This window comes from Hermetia illucens, chromosome 2, assembly GCF_905115235.1.
Source record: "Hermetia illucens chromosome 2, iHerIll2.2.curated.20191125, whole genome shotgun sequence".
NCBI classification, from domain to species: domain Eukaryota; kingdom Metazoa; phylum Arthropoda; class Insecta; order Diptera; family Stratiomyidae; genus Hermetia; species Hermetia illucens.
In genome coordinates, this window is record NC_051850.1 from 131,219 (window position 1) to 152,232 (window position 21,014).

The 21,014-nt window shown below is 38.1% G+C and overlaps 1 long non-coding RNA gene across 1 annotated transcript in view; it reads left to right on the forward strand.

The window, feature by feature from the left end:
• LOC119649663 overlaps nucleotides 1-21,014 on the forward strand; it is an 88,313-nt gene that overhangs the window by 45,357 nt on the left and 21,942 nt on the right. The window lies entirely within an intron of this gene.

Below are 21,014 nucleotides of genomic sequence, written 5' to 3' on the forward strand. Positions count from 1 at the left end.
TTAAGAGTGGCATCGAATAGAAGCTTTGCTTAAGCTAATTCAGTGCTGCTATACAACCGTCAAGAAAGTTACGTTGTAGAAATTGAAATTTCTCATGCCAAACGTAAATAAGTAATTTGAGCGTGCTATCTAAGGTAACTTAAAAATATATTATTGTGGCTTATTTCTCCTGAACAAACAGAAGAACGATTAGAAACGCGTGCCATTATAGATAGAGATTCAACTGGCATTTAATTCCAAAATATCGAAGAGCGTATACATTCCGGAGGCATTTCTTATTACACGGATCCCTCAGGCATTCAACCATATATTTATTACCTAAACCTGATTTCAACTGTCTCGAATTCACCCCAGAGCAACTGTGTTAAATTCTCCAATGATAAGAAAATCTAAATGAAAGCACTACGAAAAAAAGTGAAAATACCTTTCGACCTGGTGGAAAAAAAAATATCTTTGAAGTTTTTCTTGTTTGGATTCTCGTCCTCGTTATTTGGGTAAGTTCTATATACTGTGCCATTTCACCTCCCTTGTTCGTCCGTGATTCCGATTTGTGAGAGATCCAAGTAAATTCTTATTATTCTCGAAAAGCAATTAAAATTTTCGAGCGTATTGACGCGAAAAGATAGCAGGAAAACGATAACAGAAGGCACAATGGTAGACAGTATGTACAGAAGATAGAAAGAAAATGGGGTGCGCGCATCAAGCGACAGTCGGAGAACAATTTAAAGGTACTTTATCGAAATTCACCAAAGTTGAACTCACCCTTCTAACTTACTTCATTTTAATTGCTGTTAAGATAAACACCGAATCGATTAGAGTCACGTACTCATTAAATTCAACTTCTCGGCTCTAACTACTACCTTGAGGATTCACTGGGAGCTTTTTAACGCAGATAGAGATAGGCGAATGCATAAATTGAAGAATAAAGTTACGCGAATGAAATTTTTTGTACCACATGAGCGATTATTATCCACCTTGAAATATAGGCGTTAATATAAACATCTGAGTGTAATTACACGGTGCTTCTAGCGATTAACTATTTAAAATAATAGAACTTGTCTTTCCTATTCGCTGTATTGACTTTTATATATTTCGGGAACCACTTGTTCCCTTCATCAACCCTTCATCGCCTTGTTAGCACTGATGAAGGGAACAAGTGTTTCCCGAAATATCGGTATTTGCAAAATAAATGTCAGTAGGAAAAACGAATTTTATTATGCCAAATATAAACATATCGACAGACATGCAAAAACTAATGTGAAGCCAACAAAACACAAAATGAGACTTTTTGCACCTATCCGCATTGTCAATTTGGATTCTATGTATATTTCGTTCTCTTGTGTTTTGTAAACTAAAGTGATTTTATTTTTCAGAAAATATCTCAGAGTGTCTGAATCAAGCAGCTTCTTATTATTGAACAATTACTGTGTAAAATATTATTTGGATATCTACTTTTAACTGTGAATATTTTTCAATAAAAAAATTTCTGAAAGTTGGTGAATGTATGCACTTTAAGGTGATATAATGATGGTGTAAAGCAGTTGCGCAGTTTTCTTGAAAATTACCTTAAGCTGACCATATAATGTGTGAATTAACAGTTCCAAACTTTATACCAAATTTCATGTTAATATGTATCACCGTTTCGGAGAAAAGGGCTTATGACAGGCACACAGGCAGATAACGGACAGGCAAACAGACGCACAGGTAGTGAGTCGATTATCATAAGGAATTGTTTTCCATAAAAAAAATCCTCTTTATTCTCCACAGCGACTCTATGTACTTTCCGCAGAACAGTTGCATGATAGTTCGAATTTGGGATAGGTTAAGGTCTTTCTACCTCAAAGTTCAATACCCTCTAATTGGATTCAATAACAATAACAGTTAGTGTTTATTTACAAAAACCTTTGCAACACTCACTGCATTGTCATATATATGGTTGCCATTCACCCCTTAGTGGGGTATAACCCCTCAACCACACCTGCGCGCCATCGTTTGGGGTTACCTGAAGTCCTCTCTAGCACCCCCCACGACTTCCCAAGACGCTTGAAATCGATGAAGAAAAGATGCAGCGAAAATTTAAACTCTGCGCACTGTTGCAAAATGATCCGTAGGGTGTTGATGTGGTCGATGCAGGAGGATCGGGAACGGAAACCAGCTTGCTCTCTGTCGATTACGCTTACAAGGAGTTCTTTAATGCGTTCCAGGGTTATTGTAGGTATTATCTTTGCGACGGCAGTGAGCACGTAGATACCCCTCCAATTGTCACACATAACGCATGCATGTTTGGAATCGTCACGGTAATCCCCTTCTTCCACTGTCTGGGAAAAGTTTCGGATTCCCAGGATTTCCATACGAGCGCAAGCAGTAAATCTGCAGTAACTGCAGGTTCAGCGATAAATAACTCTACGGGGAGACCGCCAAGGGCAGCGGCTGCGTTGAGTGCATTGATGGCCGAAATGATTTCTATTCTGCTTGAAGGAATAGTCGGTATCCGCATGTTGGGGTGGCTAGCCACTTCATCCACAAGAGGAGGATCTTCACCGGAAGTGATACGGTTAAGAACCGTTTCGAAGTGTTCTTTCCACCTGCTCAGCTATTTATCATTGTGGATGAGAAATCGACCGTTGACGTCTTCCACAGGGCCATCGAAAGATTTGCGACTAATGCAAACTCATGATGCGGTATATATTCCTGAAATCATTGCGATCTGCAGCATCTTCCGCTTCCCTGATCAGCACAATAGCAAATTCTCTCTTGAGACAGGGTACTTTCTGCGCTATCGGAGTTCACGCGCATCACTCCTAGCGCTCAGCCTTCAAACCCCTTCCGTTCATCGATTTATTTCCACGATTCTAAGCGGTCGATGTTGAACTTGGGGGGTCACAGCTCCCCAACCCCGCGAGAAGTAGGGGTCGCCATAAGCAAGCGATCCCTTGATCCTAGCGCTTCTCTTGTTACGCCTATCCAGGAGACAGCTCCTAAATCTACTGATGGTCACCATTACATGTCTGAAGAAGATGTCGTCAGACCACACCTTGACCTAAATCTACCGATGATCACCATTACATGTCTGAAGAAGACCACACCTTGACATTCTGATCACCCAAGCCTCTCCTGAACTCCGTTTAATTGCTCGTAGAATGTATCCTTCTCCACTATATCGAAAGTCTCCGTTGGTACCTAGCATTTTACAATAGTGATGCTCATTAGCCCGGTCCGGAATCTTTCAGAAGAAATACGAGCGAGCATGCTACCGTTATCAATAGCCAAGGGTCGTTGCCGTAATGTCAGTCCCTATCGGCGCCGTTGTTAACGTTTCGGTAGAATGTTGTCACGAAACCCTGAAATTTATCATCATTTGCAAAGTGTTCAGAAATTTCATGTCGTCCTTATTGACATCGCTTGACTTTTATTAATCCTATACCTCATGTGTTCCAAAAGTCGAGATTATGTTTCTTCTAGCTGAGACTTTTAAAATATTCCAATTGATAAATAGGTTAGATCATAGCAATGTACTTAATTTGAATGGCCCTACGAGTTAGCAAAATTTTGATTTAATTGAGAACAAGGAAGTATGAGAATGAAGGCTTATAAGTGGTTGAATTAGACACTTTTAGCTTTATCATCCCATAATTGCACAATGAGATCTCGGATTCACCATTTCTATCTCTTGTTCTCTACAAATACTTTCTGAGTATTAAAAGAGAAGATGAAACACAATCCCAATTATTGGCAAGTTCACTATGAAGAAGAATAGGAAATTATATCATAGTTCACACTGATAGTACTTATTATACAAAGAATTTTCGTTGCTGCATTGTGCAAGTCGATATGATATTGTTAAATTGATGAGTTTTTGCTAGAAAAGATTTAGATCTCGAATCCTCAGACATTTTGGCATTGCTTTTGATGACCGGCTCGGAAACAATACAAAAAGTTCAAAGGCAGTATACACTTATGTATTTATTGGAAGCAGGACGTCTATCTTAGATATTTTGAAAGCGAATTAGAACGTGATTCGTTCGAATATTTCCACATCCATGTCCTCAATTTCGTTGTCGTCTTTTCTAAAATGTGGGGGATAAAAAAGCATAAAAAAGACGAGAACTTTTTGTGTGCAATGAAACCAAACTTTTCTGATAAATACCCGGAGACGAAGAAAGACTATTGCAGGAAGGCGACCAGCATCTCATCGAAAGATGAGAAAGGAAGAACAAAAACAAAAAACGAAGTGAGTTAAAAAGTTGCTTTTTAGAGACTTTGGTGGGAAGAGTCTTGGAAAGTGATCCGACGGATGCAGGAATGAGGGAGTTGGATTTTTGGCGCATTAGTTTTTCGCCATGCCTCGTCGGTCCATTAAATTAAATTTGAAAGACATGGCTCGAAGCGATAGAAATAAAGTATTTTCCAGGACCCGAAGATTCACAGGATGCTTTATAGTCTGCCGTTCACGGCTTTTTATGTACCTCTGCTCCTTGTGCACTCGTAGAGACTGGCCTCCATGCTGAAAATAGATACTTGAAGTTATATGGACACACAAGTTTGCTGACGGCAGCAAATTTTTCTTTTGCTATACATCAGTTTTTGGTAAGTAGTTAGAGTTTTGCTTCATGACGATATGATGTATTATTAAAAGTAAAGAAATAGGAATAGCACTACATTCGTGGGATAAAATCAGGTTTTTTTAAAATTGATAACTTTTTTCTTGATAAAAATGGGGCTCAGACGAATAAAAGTCGAATCCAATGATTTTGTGTGGGGCTAGCTTTAAGTGTTTACAATATTGATTTCATAGTTTATGGAACCCATCATTAACTAGAGAATTTCATATGTATCAAACAATTGAGTTCAGCCTGTCAAAAGTTCAAACGAAATAAAGACGAAATTGACGTCCGGCATATGGTAGTATAAAAGCAACAAGCTCCTCAAATTTTGGAAACTGGCAGGAAAATAGTAAACAAAAGAGTGATAATCTGACGGAATTGATGTATCTAAAAATATATTATACGTACAGCCCCACGAAATATACTTATCAATACTCTTCCCAAATTTTCGTCTGAAGGCGTAATAACTTATTATACTGAGAATAACCATGAAGCCCAGACATACGAGTAAGCATTATCCTTAATGTAGAATGTTAACCTGAAATTGTATTGTAGATACTGAACGTGTTGAAATTGAATAAAAAATCAATTTCTTTTCCTATACTCATAATCGAATCGGTTTTCATATTTTCTTCCCTTTAAGGTTTGCCAAGTTCTTCCCTGCCGCCGACAATATCCTCGGTCAGGAGGTCGTTCTAGCATACATGTAGTACGCAACAAAGCACATTCGACACTGTTAGGGGTTGCCGCAGCTAGATTACAAAAGTAGTTAGTATGTTTATAAGTTTACCCTTAAATGCCTATAATTTGAAATATTATAGTTCCTTTCATAAGATTATCGCTGCTCAAGTCGATCCTAGGTTACTTTACCATAAACGATTCCCATAATAAATTCATTCTGTCTGAATATCAACTAATACAATTATAATACAATCCAAGTATGGCTTGCTGGTTTTTACGCCTCCATAATTTTTTTCCTCTTTTCAACGCCAGCCCTTGCTTCTGTTTATTCTGCACGTAGTAGGATACTTCCCTCGCAGAGAGAAGTTTAATTTCTTCCAGGTAAATCGTTGATATGATGCAATAGGAAAAAACGTAACGTTACTTAGATAGTGATGCTTATAAGTGAGTGGCCAAAAATTTTGATAATTATAACAGAAAAAATAAGATACTGCATAAAGTACTTTCATTTTATATAGTTCAATTTATGCACCATTCCACTTTAAAGCTTTGTGTAAAACAAAATCATGTTAAAATCGGTTTACTGTCAGTCTGTCTGTATACCTGTCTGTCATACAGACTTTTCTCGGAAAAGGTCACATTGATTTAAACGGAATTTGGTGGAAAATACGAACTGCGAAATTTCACACATACAGTGGCTGGCATGATTTTGTGGGGAGTATAAAGGGGCACATGTAAAAGGGCGGTGTAATTTTTGTTTATCCAAAAGTATCCGTGTAGGGCATTAAATGAAACCCGATCTTAGTATAGATATCCGTTACAAAATAAGGTAGTAAGAGGTCAAAAAGTGTAAACTTAAAAGAGACAGGAGCAATTACCCAACCAAAAAATCTGAAAAAATTCACAATGATGCGCTTATATAATATGATATCTAGCCCTCAAAATACATCACATTCCGATATCTAAATAAAATCAATAGTATTATATATTGAGAAAGTGTTCAGCATCTGAGCATTCGAAAACTGAGAAAACTCTGAATAGAGATTTAATTTTGAAGAAAACGAATCGTGCCCTTTCGATTATACATTTTATTTTCTGGGAATGATTTCAATAGTAATTAAGGCAGCACACCAGGTATACTATTTGATGGACTCTTTCTAATAGAGCATCTTTTAATTTCAGTTGGTATGGGGTTAGGTTTGCTTACTCATCACCATATACTTTGTTTTCAGAGATATGTCTTATTTTCCCTAAGGTTACTTATTTTATTTAATAATGTCTGAAGACCATAGATTTTGTTCGCTATTAGTAAGCTACCAATGGTTAAATTTTCTATAACGTCGCTTATTAATAATAATAATAATAAACATTGAATAATAGCCGGGACAAAATAGATCCTTGTAGAATACCTCGTTGCACTTTTAGTTCTGCAGATATTTCTTCGCTCCCTGATTCCAGTACAGCGTTTTAACGAAACGTCTTTTAGCGTCAATGACGCATTACATCATGGTTAACATAGGAACATCTTTTCATTAGAACCTTAATACTGAACACAGCCTCTCTAATCTGTAGTGAATTCCGGCGTCCAAATTGTTTCTTCCCAATATGGTATGCTTTCCAATTTTATGATATGCCCTGTCATGTGTAATGCGTAGAAAAATGGCTCATTCGGCTAATCAATCTGTAATCACAACAATGTCTTCCTCCCGACTTTTAAGGTCATGAATGTTGACTTTAACAATCCTTTGATATAATATATACCCTGAATTATAGATTGAGTTGAAAAGCCTGGTCATCAATATTTTTTGAGGGTTTGCAGCACATCGCTGTATATACATATCGTTGGTTCGAATGTTTTGTGCTTTTCTCTTTCTCAATCGCATTCACTACTTCCTTCATTATTATTGGAAGTCCTCTTTCCTCCTACTGAGTTGATCATCAATGTCAAAAATTAGCTGATTGACCTTGTTAAGTAACTTCTATGTAATATTTTTTGTTGAGGATGCTGGGAATCCTAAGTCGGCACCCACTTAGTGACGGACCGAACCACTTGGGGAGCAACTTACTCCCTTTTTTGTAGTTCCCGGACTCCCCTTTTTTTGAGTTAAGCCCAAGTTTACAAAAAGAGGCAGAAAGTTGACTGACGGTTTCGTCCAGGGCAGAGGCAACTCATCAGACGCTGCATCACCTCTGCCCTGGGAGCAGCGTGATCGAAACTGACGATAGATGAAAAATGTTCCACTTAAATATAATCGCAAACACGTAACGGGTACGAATTATATTTAAGTGAAATCCATCATCAGTCTAGACCTAAACCACGCTGCTCCCAGGGCAGAGGTGAGGCAGCGTCTGATGAGTTGCCTCTGCCCTGGACGAAACCGTCAGTCGAATTTTTGCCTCTTTTTGTTAACTTCTATGCCTGTCTTTTATTATTAAGTTCTGGTGCACGTTTCATCCTTTTGTTCAAATTGAAATTGTCATATTTCTTTTCTAACAGTTCAATATTTCACCATTTCATACAATTACTAACAACTACACAAATAATTATTGCTTCAAGAAAAAACTATTTTTGTGATCCAATGTAGTTTGAATTAGATACGGAACAAACGTTTTGCGATACCACTACCGGTCTTCTCTTTCCGTTTGTTCATTCAATGCAAAGGAGTCCGAAATTACTCCCACGGGGCTCCAGCTGCTATATGGTACTTGCAGATAATCTTCAACATCAAGGAGCGTTCGTTTGAATAGCCCTAATCCCATTTTTTGGCGGGAAAAACTAAGTCCGTATCTATCCGTTCCGTCTTCTTCGCCTCCTTCTTGGCCTCTCGCCTTCCTTTTCAAACCTTTCGGTGGTAACAAGGCATTTTTCTTATCCAGGCAAAAAGTTTATATCGCTTTTATGAATATCAAAAAATGTTTCCCTGCTTTTATACCTAGCGGTTTCATATTTCGTGGGATGCCCGAAGTTGAACAGTATCCAGATGATTTCATCGAAGAGAGCAAATGACAAGGATGAAGACAATAAAACTGTAGAATTATATAGGGATAGGGTGGCCACCCCTGCATCAATTCAATGAATTCAAGATAGGGTAGAAGGCCCGATATAAAATCAAATTTGAGTCTTTTTCGCATATAATTAGACAGAATAGCAGAAAGCTTTAAATCGAATATCGGGGAAAAGTTAGAAGTTCAACTTCGTTCCCGATTCAAAATAACGTTATCTTTTATTGCCATTTCATTTTCTCTTATTTTTATTTTCAAAACCATAGTCGCAATTTGCATAAATTCCGATCACAAAATACAGAACATGGAATATCTTTATTGCCATCCAATCATCATTGGAAGATTCGATTTAGGGTGCCCTATACAGTGACGGAGTTCAAATATGAGAAAGAAGCGTATACGATCAAAAGGAGCTTTACTTTATTAGAAAATTAGAATTCACGGAGGGAAAAATTAAGAAATGCGTTGGAAGATTTGCGTCGATTTTGTATCACCTGTATGAAGTAAAGAGAAATGGTATTTGCTGCTGATTACTCAAGTAGGATAGTCAATTAGTTTACAGAATTATCCTGAATATATTATTTTTTCAGAATAGTAATTTTGTTACATATTAGATAAAGCTGAATATGAATCTTATGATTTGATATCTTAAGGATAACATTTTTTATGAATATTCGATCTTCCTTCCACCAAATAGAAATATTTTCACAAGCAAAGGTCATAAAGTAGAGTTCACCCACTTGTTTCAGTAACAGAAATAAAAAGAGTTTAAGAGTTTGGTTATTAATGACCATACATCTTACGATTACAGATTTAGCCTGCTCACATCACATTGGCTTTTAAATATACCATATATATACACCTGTATTAGCTATTAATAAGGCAAAATGGCAAATAAAAACCTCTTAATATTTCCTTAAAATTTGACTTAGCTAGGATAGTTTAATAATCGTAGGTGCAACAATCCAATTGGATCAGGACCTTGAAGTGTGTTAGAGCCTTCATTCAAGGCCGTAACAGGACACTACACGATTATAGTACCCTATAAGAGGTAACGTGGTCAGCGTTGCGCTCGCTCGAGATTGTTACCCTGATTTGACTCAGATAATCATTCACAGCTGAGTCGACTGGTACCTGACGTCAAATCACGAAACAAATCCCACTATTGCCAGTGAGGTTTGAACCGCGACCTCCAGTACGATAGCCTTGTGCTCTAAGCACTCAGCTATCCGTACACTTAACAATTAAAAACTAAATATTAATAGAAGCTTCATTATCCCATCATCCTTCATCCTTTCATCCCCGCTCGGTGTTTTGTCACTGTTAATCTTTATTTTCCCTTTTCGGTAGTATTCTGAGACCATTTGCATTATATTCACTAAGGATGTCTGAATTTTCGAATGCCGTTTCGAAAATAGCAATATCGTTTGCAAAAAATTGCACCTTGTACATTTTCAGACAGGGGGAAATTGTGAATGTAAATGGGATATAACAGAGGAGCTAGGATTGATCCTTGTGATGCTCCGGCTTGAATATTTTTGAACTCCGAAAGGGTATTGTTAATGTAGACCTTAAATGACCATACACTGAGGAAACTGTTGATAATATCAATGAGGTACAATGGAAAATTGTGAAGTAAACCAATGTTTCAAACTATATTGAATGCTTTTTCAATATCCACAGATGTCCAATACCTTTGCCTGAAAGTAAATTGATCATTTGATTTTTTTTATTATCAATATACTCTGATAGACGCTGGTTTTGGTTTAATCATATTAATTACATCCCTAACCTCCTTTGGTTTGATTAAAACAGCTGAGAGATTTACAGATTTAGCTGTTGTTCCATATCATCCATATTCTAATCCGATTGTCAACATTTAAATGCATTGCAGCATTATGCAGTTCTTCATTAATACAAAAATTTTTAGCAAGAGCTTCTGCTCAATGGCTCGCTTTTTCATTTCTGGTAACGTATATTTGATTTTATTTCACTTTTCACTTTTTTTTAAATTTCCATAATGTTCCAAAAGGGTTTGCTTCCTTTCTTCAGTTCACTCTGCATTATATTCCATACTTTATTCCTGAACAAAATGAGCATCTCTTGAATTAGCGCATCCGTTTGCTTCCACCTAACTGCCTGCATTGTTGATATTGTCACTTTTTTGATCGGTATCGTTAAAACATTTCAATATACTATACACAGTTTGATTCAGCTTCATATGATGTACTCAGTTATTTTTCATAACATGACGACAAATTCAATGATTATTTTTCTGAAAGGCTATAACTGGCACCTGAGTATACACCAGGACCTGATGGACTTTCAAACGATGATCGCTTTTCCTATGTCCATGTCAAAGAGAATATATGATGGAACATCGTCTTAATTTACATTGTTATTGCTGGTCAAACAGTGGTTCTGCTTCTTTTATCCTCCCCCGAGCATTGGTCAGGGTCAAGCTAGTCAGTTTGTTAGCTTAGTTTTAATTTAGAATTCTAACATTCTATCATCGTAATGTGAAGTTTTAGGTTGGTTAGGCTTTCATAGGCGGTTTAAAATTTTTTGAGAAAGTAGATCAGTTTCCTCAGAGAGAAAACCCAATCTGTTGCTGATTTGTATAGAGTAAAGTTTGTTTGGTATAGGCGGAATCCCAAAGCTTGGGCATAAGCTGCTGAATTACTTAGTGTAGTTGGATCACTCCATATTTAATTGGCTTCGTCGACTCCAGGCATCTTATGCTTTTTAAATCGATAAATTCCACGGGTTAAAAGTAACCCTCTCTGGAGAGAACCGTATTTACTTCTGGATCTATTTCCGTGCACAATAGATACTTCTAATGATCATTTCGTGTGACACCGCGAGTTGGGTCCTTCGTAGTCTATTGTCATTGGTACACTGATGTTGGAAAGCACATAGTACAAAACCGATAATCGCAGGTTTCTTTTTATAACTGACTGCAAATCGCAGCTATAATACTTGGTAGCCTTATATTGGGACAGGGTGTTGGCTGGCTGCTGAGCAGCTCTACAGAGAGCCCACGTTCTTTGAGAACATGCTTAAATCATTTACCCTTTTTTCTTTGCCAGATCCGTCGCTCTATGTTCAGAGTAATCCGAAGCTCCGAATCAAATCACGAACACATTGCAAAATTCCCCTTCAGTTCTCACTGTTCTTTATCTCTATCGATATTAAAAATCATATCTCAACATCCGTTCTATTATCATATTTTCCATTCATGAAATACGATTGGAAATATGATCCTATTACCACTTGTCCCGCCTCCGTTCTGCAAACTTGACATTTTTACACACTTTCTCTGCTGCTTCTAGTTGTTCCCATCTAATAGTTGTGTCTACTCTTTGACTTACTGCCACCGTTGTGGTCGGCACCTCCAAGATTACGTATCTCCTTGACGAGCTGCCTTGGCCATTCAATACCACTGTCACTATATTCTCAAGATATTATAAGGGGCGACATTGAACCGACATCTTATCTTAATGGATCCATCAAATCTTCTGATTCAATTGTTCAGTTTACTTGAAACGCTGTCATCGTTGGCAGCAATAAATAAAAAATCTTCACAGAGGAAGCTTAGGCCATACGGTGGTTACAGATATGTACAGAATGCGGTAGTTGGTCCAAATGGTGGAAAAAAGGATGCAAGGCATTGAATAGTCACGTGTTAACAGTTAAATTCCTTCCGGTATCCACCCAATTCACTTAGGAGTCTATTGAGTTTAATACTATATACTGTATCTTACGTTTAGATACGAGTTCCTTTTCGACATATATTCTTGGAGGCGCATTTCTTCTTTTCATGTTAGGAGGAATGTGACGAATGAAACATCACAGTGCAGCTCACATATTTCATAACATACTGATGTCTGATGTCTGCTTATTTCATGCAGTAATGGTGAATCAGGTGTAGCTAAACCAAAATGTAAGTAAAGAGAGCCAATTGGTGCCATGTATGTCTTATATGCACATTAGTGATTCCATATAAGTTGGAATAGCAATGGAAAAATTAATTAAGAAACGAAATTAGCATTATATATATATGTCTATAATTGATGTAATTATTTTTCAAATTGCTGTAGCGGAGCTCCAATAGAAACTCTAAGGTTTAAGTCGGGGGTGCAACATTTAGAGCATCTTCCCGCCTGGTTTCAGCTATAATTTTTAAATTAGCTTCTTAAAACATTCAACCCCAATCTTGAAGAGGAAGTCTTACTTCAATTCTACCTTGGGATGGATATGGTGATAGTTTAAAATAATAATTGCACTATTGTATGTAGTCTGGTTCAAACCATGCAGAAGTATATATGATAATTCTGCATACATTGTTCGATGTTGCGGGAAGTTCTCGACAGATTCTCCCACTAACTACACACTAACCTGGTTGGCGCTTAGTGCAAGTATTATGTAAAATCCGGCATCTGCCAAGATTATGACAACTCGGAAATAATATCCGACATTTTTTAGGATCAACCTCGAAATATCCAAATTCTAGGGGAAGAAAACCAACCAGTTACCCTTTTAATTTGCCCATCCGTCAAATTTTTCCTAAAAATCACTCTAACGTATTTTAATTAAAAAAGTATTTATTAAAATTACAAAAGGAACAAGCAATTCTAAAAGCTAACTTAATAAACAAAGGTTTATTATTATGGTGAGTGTTGCTTGAGAATACACTCAAAGTTTTCCCTGCATGCCGATATGGATTAATTTAGATACCAATGGATTGATTTGGAGACCACAATCAGAGCCCAGCCGTAACTGGCACAGCGGTACTGGTTTATACTAAGTGCAGGCTCACGACTCATACCAGCAGATGCGAGGCCTATATAACACCTCTGCCACAACTAAAGGGTACATTCAACCACAACCACCATTAAACTCCCACATGGGGCCCAACCGGAAATAACCGGGCCGAGAACACATCCTCTAGGAATTCTCCTGCAACTATGCTCTCAGGGGGGCCATCTGGGTTCCTATGGTACCAGATAACCTGACCTAAATGAGGCGCTTCGTGGCAGCAGCCACCCCAGATGAGTCCCTTGCAGACTCGTATCTGATCGTCCATTTGAGTAAATGGGAACGGCATTGTGCTTTTGTAGTCTGAAAAGTCAAATGATAGTAGACGCGAATCCAATATCAGATTGTTATTGACGTCTACCGCCAGGCGCATTTAGTTGAGCTGGGAGCCGGTTTCTAACAGGATTCTGACTGCAAGTTTCCGGTCTGGGTTAAACAGCGTCATAATTATACAATGCTATAAACCAACGGAGGTTTCCGATATAGTACAGAAAGATGTTTTCTATGAGCAATTACATGCAATTGAGGAGAGGCTTCCCAAAGCTAACACTGTGATCGTTGTGGATAATCTGGATGCTAAGGTGGGTTCAGACAACACCTTACTCAGACTGGTGCTGAGGTGAAACGGTCTTAGCGACCGTAACGACAATGGTGGGAGCTTTGTGGATTTTTGCAACTTCCATCACCTCGTCATTGGTGGCACATTGTTCAACCACAGAGCCAGTAACAAGGTCAGTTTGGTTTTAACTGACCGATACCGTACGAGCAATCAGATTGACCACTTTGCCATCAGTAGTAGATTTAAGAGTTTTCCCGGGACCTTGCTGATATCGGCTTCAGATCGCCATCTGATGGTTGCTTACGTTCGCTTGTTTGTTGTGTCCGCTACTTCTCGAAAGGTTGAAGAGTTGCGGCTGCCCAAGTTCAATATCAACCGCTTATGTGATCCGACTGTCACTCGACAGTAGGAGAGCTCTCTTGGTAATCGAACGGGAGATACCCTGAGTAAATCGACTAAGAATACCGATGAGCATTGGGTCATTATCAAAAATTCTCCTTACTCGAGTGTTACCCAAGTCGTTGGCCACGTCCTGAAAGGTCCTCATAACATCTGGTTGACTGCGGAATCATGGAAATGGTTCGTGAAACAAGGATAGAGGCTTTCAAATTCCGATAGGGGTGAAATCCCGGGAAATTGTAGCGTATGCCTTAAAAAAGGGATTTGTTATTGCACTGGTCGGGGAAGCGAAAGATGCCACAGAACTTGCTTGTGATCACAAACTTTTCAATGGTCCTGTGAAGAACGTTGGCGATTAATTCCTTATTCACTACGACGATGAAAAGCTTCAACTCTCCGTGAACACTCGTCTAAGCCATGTCACCCGAGTACGCTGGTGTGACGCAATTTGAAACAAAACACTTCGTCAGTATTGATAAAAAACCGAAAGTGGCAGCGGATAGGTCAAGGATGAACGACCATTTCAATCCTTGCTACGCCATGCAGCACTTAGCACAGAACAGTAGAGGAGTTAATAATGATTTGCTTTTCTCGCAGTTAATTTCTTATTCCGGTGCACCATTTTTCTGAACATAATCAATTCCTGATGTAGTTTTACGGTTCCCATGCATATCTACAAGCTTTTACGAAGATCAGCTGCTTCAATGCACCGATTTCCCATTGCATTCAATTTCGAACGAGTTTTGCCCATATATGTATGAGTATGAGAAAGCAGAAGAATCTAGAAAGATTCAAACTTCTCATCTTCCCTTCAAGTTAACAACGCTTATCACAAAGAAGGTATGGATTCCACCCCTAATTGCAGGCGTTCATAAAAAATTATAAGCCATATTCTATCTCGACCATTATTTTAAATTACAGGAACGTAACGGTTGAGGTTGAACTTTGCCATTCATTCACTGCAACAATGAATTTTCAAGAGTGTTAGTATCAATAGGGTTTGGACAAATCGGTGGTCTAGAATAGGTCGTTATTACCACCCTTAGTGCGGACATGGCTGAGGCACACAAGCAGGCAACATAACGTGCAATATTGGCTAATTGGAACATTTCCATATTTCAATTTGTAATTAGCAGATGAATAGTTTTCGAAACGTTCAGCAGCCAGTGCTCCTGACACACCCTGAATATCTAATGGCGTTGCGCTGGTGCTCCCGGGCGTCGAGAATTTCATCGTATGCAAATTAGCACTGCTTTCACAAATTTGCAGTTTTTTCATCGACACCAACCAAACGACCAACCGTCAGATAGACGTGATGCCCCTCTGGAGAGTGCGTTGATTTCGCTTCCCGAAAGGACGATAAAATTGTGCAGCTTCTGAAAATATCTCTGATGAGCTAGTAGTTGGTGTGTGGATGCTGACGTTAGCCATGCTCCGTGAGACAGGATTGCCGCTCTTTATAAAACCTTATTATTAACATAGACTTGCAGTTCCTCTTTGAAAAATTGTGTACCGAATAATCTGGCTTATGAAGAGTTTTCGAAAAACGTTAGAAACATTTGGCAGCACTTGCTTGTCATTTCTCTTCGCTTTACCGTGATGCATCCAACACATTTTAAATTTATCCGACGCTATTTCAAACGATAGTACATTTAGTGAAATAGAACTACATACGAGCATTACGAACATTACCAATATGCAAGTATATCTATTGAATGCAAACATTGAGATGGATTGGAAGACCATTTCTTCATTTCCATCTTTCAAATAGTATTCCTCTAAAGTGGTTGCGGTACCTCATAGATCGAATACGACCAACCAACCTTAATTTAAAGCTGATTTAAAGAAGTGCAACTATCAGATTAAATTTCAGGTTAATGCTTCGCATGACCAAGAAGATTTTGAAAAAAAGTTGAATAAAGAAAAGTGCAATGCTACCATATGAATACTTCGCCAAGCAGTTGCGTTTTTATAGTCATAGAGATAGTTTATGACCCCAAATTACTTACGAAGGAAACTGGTTACTCACCGAAGCTTAGCTTATATGCATATGTTTAAGATGATTAATCCTGTAATTATAGTCAATATTATATATATATAGCGAATAATTCAATTGATTGAGTACCACAAAATCCCATTAATGGAACAAGTTCAACTGTGATTTAAAAAAAATCTCATATATTCTAAAAGTTATGATCGCTCCAGTTTACAGCAGCAGTAAAGCTGAGTAGGACAGAAGATAGAAGCTAGTAAAACCAAGGTTCCCAGTATGAGAGGTTATCGTATTCTACGTGTCTACATCATCATTGTTATCGTGGTTAGGGTATTAGAAATATAGGTAAATCATTTATAGAGATACCATTATCACTATTGACAGTTGCACTGAACATGATGCACATGACAAACGCTTTCTCCGTCATCAGGAGGGCCGGGCTCGAGGCAGTCTGAAATGAAAGATTCTGACGCGTACGGGCAAGATATGCCCAGATGGCTCAGCGATTAGAGTACTAGGCTGTCGTCCGCCATCGTGGTTCAAATCTGGCTGGTGGTAGTGGGATTTGTATTGTAACTGGATGTGTCTGCTGTGAATAGGTACCTGAGTCAAATCAAGGTAATAATCACAACAAGTGGAATACTGACCACATTACCTCCTACGGGGTATAGTAGTCCTGCACGGTACCGTTACGGTCTTGAATGGAGTGTAGTTCAAAGCCCAAATCCAAGTGAACTATCGCGCCAATGATTATTATGGGTCAGATGACATGGAATACCTTGATTAAGAGTCCGCCAGCCGAGGATGGCCGATGTCGTCTTAGACTTACATGACACAAAACCGAGGAGGAGGTATGCAGATTTTACGGGAAGTCCTGGAGGAAGATGAAACACATTTCGAAAAAACGGAAACAATAGCTCCTATGCATTTCAGTAAGTGTAACCGCATTTTCGAAAGAAAAATCGGATTGATACAGGTAGACAGTAAATCGATGATAATAAGGTATTGCTTTGCATAAAGCCGTAAGAACTATCAACACGGCTTAGAATCAGACAGTTTCTATGGTGCGCAACTTTTTGTTTAGTTTAAACTTGCGGTTGTACTGTTAACTTTATTTATTTAATAGTCACATTTCAAATCACATCTAGAAGTTTTTCGAAAGAATTTCAATCTTTATTGTTTAGCAACACTGCAATAATTCAAGTGTTGCAGAAATATCATTATTTATATATGACTCTGCGTTAATAACTGGGTCCTTCTGTCAGATGAAAAGGGATTACCTTCGATAAAGCTAAAGTAGTTCATAGCCATCTAATTTTTGTTTTCGCTTTTAGTCCTATTGCAAAAATTTTATAAAACAAAGTGGACGAATTGTATATACTAAAATTTAATAGACTTTCAGCAGGTCTGACGAGAGGGGGGTGGAAATGGGGGATTCCCCTCCGGCCCGGAGTTTTCTTAGGGTCCCAGAATTGAAATTTAGTTATATAGAACTTTTACCTCAACCCGCATTTTCTCTCTACGTTCCAGACTTTCGCTTAAAAAAGTATAAAAAAAATAAGAATCAAAATCAGATTTAGATTTAATTCACCACCATCCATTCTCATGTTGACTCGCATAGTGAAATTATTACACTTTGATTATATTGCATCTTTCAAAATCCCTTTTCTGAAAGATGGATTCTATAAACAAGTTGGTAAGTAGTGGTACTCTGTCGGGAAGCAAATTTGATGAGTTGTCTGAAATTAGGGGCACATATCTTTATTCCTTAATATTTATACAAAGTAGACTTTCAGGGTGTTTATAAAAATAGCCATTTGAGTTCCAAGCACCATCCAATCCAGCAAACGAAGGCCATGCCGCTCAATCGTTCAATTCAATCTTGCTTAGATACAAAAGGGTATTTTCAGGTAGAGGATTATCATTTGCATATTAACACTTAGCAATAATCACAGGAGATTGTTAGACTTAGAATTAATACGCAACGCTATCTCAAAAAGATCTTGGGGCATACGTCATACCTTTTACTGAATTCACCTATGCATGACAAGACAAAGGCGCATACCGCTGCTATTTTACGCCGATATTTAACGGAGCTGAATGTGTTGGTAATGCCACGGCCAGCTCGAAGTCCAGACGTTATCCAATCAAGCATTCATGGGATGAAGTAAAAGCAAGAATACTCTAGCGAACGTATAATCGCGATCCCTCAAAAATTCGACAAAAATTTTGTGAGCAAAGAGAAGAGAATACTCGAGACTGATGGATTAAAATTCAGGATTATGAACTTTCAGCTTACTTTTGTTTGTCGTTTCTTCGAATTTCATCTAATTTTAAATTTTGTTTATGCATGTTAGGTGTTATCTCCAATAATCACCGTTTTAAACCGATTTATAAACAATTGTGGTAGTTTTAAGTCGGCACTGAAATGAGCTTTCAATTTAGATGCGTGATTTTACAAACAATAACACTTCGTTAAAAAGTAAGAAAATATCGTTGAAAACAGGCATAAGCGATTTTCTTGCTCTTGAATGATTATGGCTAGAGTGTACAGATTATATTACGTACACTTATATTCATATGTATATCTCCATCTGTATACAATTTTTATTTAATTAGATGATGAGAAAGGGAATTTTGAATTAGTATTTATTTATTGTTGCAAATTTTACTTGTGAGAATAATATGTATAAGGTCAGATAATTAAAAATCGAGATTAATGTATTGACGAAAATGTGTATAACTATAACGTACTTTGGTTTCACAAAAATAACTGACAGATGTCCATAATTGTTAGCGGGATTAAGCTCAGTGAGCTCCGTTTTCAGCATCTTTATGTGCGTGAAATTATGTTCGCGATGTGGGGATCTCTCAACGCCTTTATCCAAATCTCTTTCCAAATTCTCAACGACACCCTCCACTGAATAATAAATGAATTAAAGTCGCTGCCGGGTAATCATAGCCGTCGTTCTCGTTGCCCTTATTATCCTTGTCGTCCTCCTTTCGGGTATCGTCGCTCTAATCCCCGACATCATTTTCAAGAAGCTATGGCAGGGGATGTTTCTTGTGTTCGCTAGCTTCACAGCTGGATTGAGTGCACGTCACTCGAAATGTAAACCGCTTTCACTCGTTTGGTTTCGTTGAATCGGAAAATGGCAAGGGATGACACCAAATTGAGGAAAAAATCACGAAGAAAATCCGAAGAATTGAAACAACTGTGCGCTTATGAATTTTTAATGATGCTGTACTTGTCGTGGGCCAGGGCTACATGACCCGTCTCGAATTGGCCCCTCGGTGAGAGCGAGACCTGATGTCAACAAATACTTATATCTATTTGTATAACTCAATTTACACTGTACTAAGTGTTTTAAATATTTGCTTTGATCCTTAGATTAGAAAGGATTATGGACGCACACTTTTTGTTTCCCCCCCGGTGGAAATGAGGGATTTGAATAATGCACCAAAATTGTATTTGAGCTTAAAATTGTTTATTTTAACTTAACCATATACAGAAGCAGTACTAGTTAGTTGGTTGACATTGGTAAACAAATTTAGGCTTCATTGCAACCATTAATAAAACGTGGTGTATAGATAGCGGATTCAACTTTTGAGAAGGTTTGCTTCTCAATGCAATGCAGATATATTTAACAGATGAAGATAGAAAACAGCCGATGGCAACAAGCACGATTGGGCGTATGAATTTACATAAAAGACATTGTAAGATAAAAGTACATTGGGGCCGGTAGAACTTTTATTTTTCTCATAACTCAATAACGATATCCATAGCAACTACATAATAATATCGCAGTGCAAGGTGTTATTCATGCTGGCCCTAGCAACTGCTAGCTGCGAAGGCGATAAACATTGTCTTTACATTCGGATGAGAGCGGTCATGCAGCCATTGTGTACTATACCTTTACGAGAGAGAGTTGGTCATAATTTTATTATTGCCGAACTACTCCCATTGAATTGGATCCTCAAAGTTGCTAGTGACCTGCTATTTAACAGAAACCTTCTTTCCATTGGATCAGATTGGTCGGTAAAATCAATTACCCACTGCACTTGTGCTGTTCAATTGCACTCTATCACTACAGTAATAATCCATAGCAATTCCACGCAGTGTAGCATGTCTGCTTCCTGTCCATTTTAATCGATTTAAATTTAAGGCGAAATACTGAGCACTGGATCTCGGATGCTAAATCCTTGCATCATTATTGCCAGAGCTGGAGTGTTTGCAATACATGTGAATATTTATAGATACGTGCAGGTATAGGTATGTGCATTTAACAGACTCAGTGTTCGTTTCCCAAAGTGTTTACACGTCATGTTGAAACAGCAATGAGAGAGGACATGAAGATACAAAGCTCTGAACTCAATCCTGATTTCAGTCAAAATCGGATCGATCCTGGGAAGGTAAACATATCACGCATTTGTACTATGTATAAATACCTTGCAGCTATTGCAAAAGGCTCTATTTACACCAAAAATTTCGTTTAAGCAAATGGCCCCATAAAGAATGGAGGAGAAAAGGGTAGCTACATAGGTAGCCCAACAGGAGAAAGATGTTATTGGTTCCGATATCGTTATCGCTGTGGACTGAATTTCATGACAGGCAAAAGTGTCGACTTAATGCCGAACAGAGGCATATGCTGCTTCATTTCCGAGTCAGAAGGCAACTCAATATTCGAACGTTGACATTAATGTTGACACCGTTCATTGACATCCCCGCATAGCGATAACTGAGATTGAAAGTATGCATATCCTGCCTCTGCATTATATTCAATCATTATCATGAAATCAATCCTATATGCCCAAGTATGCTGGTATGCCTAACTACTTGTGCGTAGATGTAGCTTTAACATATAAATGATTGCCATACAGATGGAGAAGCATGCGGTTGGTATATTAACATCTTATGTAGATGGACGTTTACAACAAAGTTACCAATTTCGTATCT